Raw genomic sequence first — 4,449 nt, forward strand, 5'->3', positions numbered from 1 at the left:
CTGCGAGACGCGAAAGCAACCGTGCGGAGCTCGTGGCCATTTTGCTGCTGCAGGACAGCTCCCAAACCGCAGTCGAAACCGTCGGTCGACACGATGACTGGAAGTGATGGATCGAACATGTGGAGAACTGTACTCGAAGAAAGCATTTCCTTGACTCTCCGAAAACTGCTGTCTGTTTCAGCTGACCAGATGAAAGGCTCATTCTTGCGAAGCAGAACGCGCATAGGTTCGACCACTTCGGCCAAGCGTGGAACGAATTTGGAATAGTATTCGACAAGACCTAGGAACGACCGGAGGGCCGCAACATCTGTTGGCACTGGAGTGTTAATTATCGAGTCCACTTTCTCTGGAAGTGGTGCGATACCTTGTGCCGTGACCTTGTGGCCTAGGAAAGAAAGTTCTGGAACGTCGAAGAGGCATTTGTTGTTCAACTTCAGGCCGGCGTCCTTGACCTTCTGCAAGACCGTTTTTAGATTCAAAAGATGTTCTTCTGCACTTTTCCCAAAGACTATCACATCGTCAATGTAGAACAACACTCCAGAGCAGCCATCAAGAATTTTGGCCATCATCTTCTGAAATGCCGCTGGGGCAGAAGCTAACCCAAAACAAACTCTTTTGAATCGGAAGAGTCCTTCATGCGTAATGAAGGCTGTCAGATCCCTGCTGTCAGGGTGCAAAAGAACCTGATGATAGGCGCAAGCCAAGTCAAGCTCTGAGAAGTGTGTCGCGCCTACCAAGGCATGAAGAAGTTCCTCTGTGTGAGCCAATGGGAAGCTGTCTGGTACAATAGCCTTGTTAGGCTCCCGAAGGTCAACAGAGATTCTGAAGCTGCCATCTTTCTTGTCAACGACAACAATGGGGGAAACTCATTCAGAAGCATCGATAGGTTCGATGATGTCCAGGCTCAGCAACCTGCGAAGTTCATCTGCTGCTGGTCCCCGGAGTGCATATGGGAGACGACGAAGCTTCGAAATTACCGGCTGCACGCCTTGCCGAGTTTTGACACGATGCGTGAATCGCTTAGCAAGGCCCAACTCAGGACTGAAAAGTGAAACGAAGTCGGGTGCCAAGGCTGGCGGAAGGCTTGCTTGCCTCGGTTGCTCTCTTGACTGCGTTGGAATGTGAGAAGGTGTCGGGTCATTGACACGCGGCGGCGGGGCGACGGACGTGTGCAGGCACTCGAGAGTGAAACCCTGAATTCGAAGATTTAGAGCCTTAATGCCGTCGAGGCCAATCAGACAGGTGCCTTGGCGAACGATGTAGAAAAGAAGTGGTGCAGAGCGCCCTTTAAATTGAACGTCTGCCTGAAAACACCCTAGCACGGAAATTGAACGCTTAGAAAAATCAAGCAAGGTGACGTGCGGAGCTGGAAGGAGCAAAACGCTTTCAAAATGTCGACGAAATGCGTGTTCAGACAGAATCGAAACAGACGACCCCGAGTCAACAAGAAATGTCAAGCTGACATCCGCTACGCCCACTTTTATGTATATTGCTCTGCGAGCAGAATGCTGCACGGTCAAAACTTGCTCAGAACTTCCACTTGACAAAACATCGTCATCAAAATCAACTTCACGAACCCTGCCTTGCGTTTGTCGCTTGCGGTTGCATACTTTCTGAAAGTGGCCCTCGACGCCGCAAAACGAACATTTCTTTACCTGCCCTGGGCACTGTGACGCTGATGCGCGGTGGTTCCGCGAGCCGCACCGAAAACAGTGAGGTGAAACGGACCGGCCATCTCTGTCTCGCCGAGGGGGGCGGTGCCCCTGCGACGCACGTGAACCGCTCGCTTTCCTTGAAAAGTTCTGCTGACAATGCTCTTTTGGCTGTGAACTGGTTTTTCGCGAAGAATGCGGACGACGCACAGAAACAGGCTCGACTGAAGCAGAGAATTCCTTTAGTTCTTCAGCTGCTTGCTCAAACTGAAGAGCGATTCGTACTGCGCTCTCGAACGACAGGGAGGAACCCTCGAGTAGGAACCGTTCACGTACGAGATTGGAAGCAACGCCGGCAACAAATTGGTCACGGAGAGCCTCATCTTGTGAATTAAACGAACAATGCGAAACGAGCTGCCGTAAAGCAGCAACAAAGTCATCAACGGACTCGCCTGCGTGTTGGTTGCGGCGGTGGAAACGATGACGCTCGACGACTACGTTGCACGACGTCGAAAACTGCTTCCGTAAGGCGGCGAGTGCAGACGCGTACACGTCAGTAGTGGCCGCGGTAGGCTCATCCTGAACTGCCGGTGCTGCGGCGCTTGACGCTGCAGGTAAAGTCCGGAAAACACGCTGCCCTTCCGCCCCCAAACAATGCAGAAGAATGGCTTTGCGTCGCTCTGGTGGGCACTCAGCTGCTCCGGACGCTAGAAGGTAGACTGTAAAAGTCTGCTCCCACTCCTCCCATGGCAGGGACGGACGGCCGGGCGTCTGGAGGAACGGCGGCGGCGGAGCGAGGCCGGGGAAGCTCATGGCGGGGCGGGCGTAGCCGGACGGTACGGGATGCCGAAGGTAGCTTGGAACGGGCTGAATCCTCGTCGCCAATGTGATGTTTTCGAAGGACGGACGGAAAAACAACCTTTATTCTGCACGATACATCAAATATATACACAAAGGAAGGACGCGCCCCCTGGGGGAGAAAGAACACAAATGAATACCGAAACTGAATATAACAGTCACTAGCCCCGCTAACAGTGCGAAGCACATAGCACTCCCCTCCCCGTACGTGTTTCTCGGTAAACATTGCGATTGCGTTAGCTGCCGCAGCAACGGCTGAGTACGAACTAAGAAGTGACGTCACCCGTCCCAATAACAATTCGAAGCACGTACCGCTCCCCGTATGTGTTTCTCGGCAAACATTGCGGTCGCATAAGCTACCGCGGCAACGGCAGAGTACGAAGTGGGGAGTGATGTCACTAGCCCCGCTAACAGTGTGAAGCACATAGCACTCCCCTCTCCGTATGTACTTCTCGGTAAACATTGCGATTGCATAAGCTGCCGCAGCAACGGCTGAGTACGAAGTAAGAAGGGACGTCACTCGTCCCAATAACAATTCGAAGCACGTACCGCTCCCCGTATGTGTTTCTCGGCAAACATTGCGGTCGCATGAGCTACCGCTGCAACGGTAGAGTACGAAGTGGGAGTGATGTCACTAGCCCCGCTAACAGTGTGAAGCACATAGCACTCCCCTCTCCGTATGTACTTCTCGGTAAACATTGCGATTGCACAAGCTGCCGCAGAACGGCTGAGTACGAAGTAAGAAGGGACGTCACTCGTCCCAATAACAATTCGAAGGACGTACCGCTCCCCGTATGTGTTTCTCGGCAAACATTGCGGTCGCATAAGCTACCGCGGCAACGGTAGAGTACGAAGTGGGGAGTGATGTCACTAGCCCCGCTAACAGTGTGAAGCACATAGCACTCCCCTCTCCGTATGTGCTTCTCGGTAAACATTGCGATTGCATAAGCTGCCGCAGCAACGGCTGAGTACGAAGTAAGAAGGGACGTCACTCGTCCCAATAACAATTCGAAGCACGTACCGCTCCCCGTATGTGTTTCTCGGCAAACATTGCGATTGCATAAGCTACCGCGGCAACGGTAGAGTACGAACTGGGGAGTGATGTCACTAGCCCCGCTAAGAGTGCGAAGCACGTAGCACTCCCCTTATCTGTTTCTCGGCAAACATTGCGGTTGCATCAGCTACCGCGGTAACGGCAGAGTACGAAGTGGGGAGTGACGTCACTAGTCCCGCTAACAGTCGAAGCAAGTAGCGCTTCCGGTATGTGTTTGTCAGTACACATTGCGATTTTATAACTTGCCGCGCCAATATCAGAGTACAAAGTGAGGAGTGACGTCACTAGCACCTGTTACATTGCGAAGCACTTAGCGCTCCCCGCATGCGTTTCACGGTAAAGTTTGAGGTTGCATCAGCTGCAGCGGCAAGCTCGGCGTATGAAGTCTTTCATATATGAAAAAAAAATTGTTACGGCGCTTTTACTTTTCTTTTGTGAATCAAATGGTAAAGACTATTTTGCTGTTTACATACATAAACTGCCGCTTTATTCCCAAGGAACATCCGGTCGCACCGTCTTTGCAAGCCTCTTGAGCTTGCTTATGTCACCAGTGCTAGAAAGCATAAATGCTACACGGACAACATAGTTGCAGATTTTAAGGAGGGCTTACTGTTGCACAATATTACATCTTGGAGTGGGCAGTTTGGTTTCAAGAATACTCAAAACATTATAACAAATCTCGCACACGTTCGTTTTTCTCGCATTCACCTGGAGAATTGGTGGTTAAATGTTTCATCTATATTTCAAGCAGAATTGTGTTAAGGTGTCATGTGTTCATTTTTTTATGAACTGGAAGACCTCTGGTGGACTTGGAAGGTAATCTGTAACACTTTCAATTAATTTTGCAAGTGTCAGGTTAGTTCTTGTTTAAAGTAATCTCTATTG

At 51.1% G+C, this 4,449-nt stretch overlaps 1 pseudogene; it reads right to left on the bottom strand.

Moving 5' to 3' along the window:
• Positions 1-1,516: 1,516 nt before the first annotated feature.
• On the bottom strand, positions 1,517-2,487 carry LOC120840029 (annotated as a pseudogene).
• Positions 2,488-4,449: the final 1,962 nt, after the last annotated feature.

This window comes from Ixodes scapularis, unplaced genomic scaffold (genome assembly GCF_016920785.2).
Source record: "Ixodes scapularis isolate PalLabHiFi unplaced genomic scaffold, ASM1692078v2 PGA_scaffold6__148_contigs__length_123643588, whole genome shotgun sequence".
NCBI classification, from domain to species: domain Eukaryota; kingdom Metazoa; phylum Arthropoda; class Arachnida; order Ixodida; family Ixodidae; genus Ixodes; species Ixodes scapularis.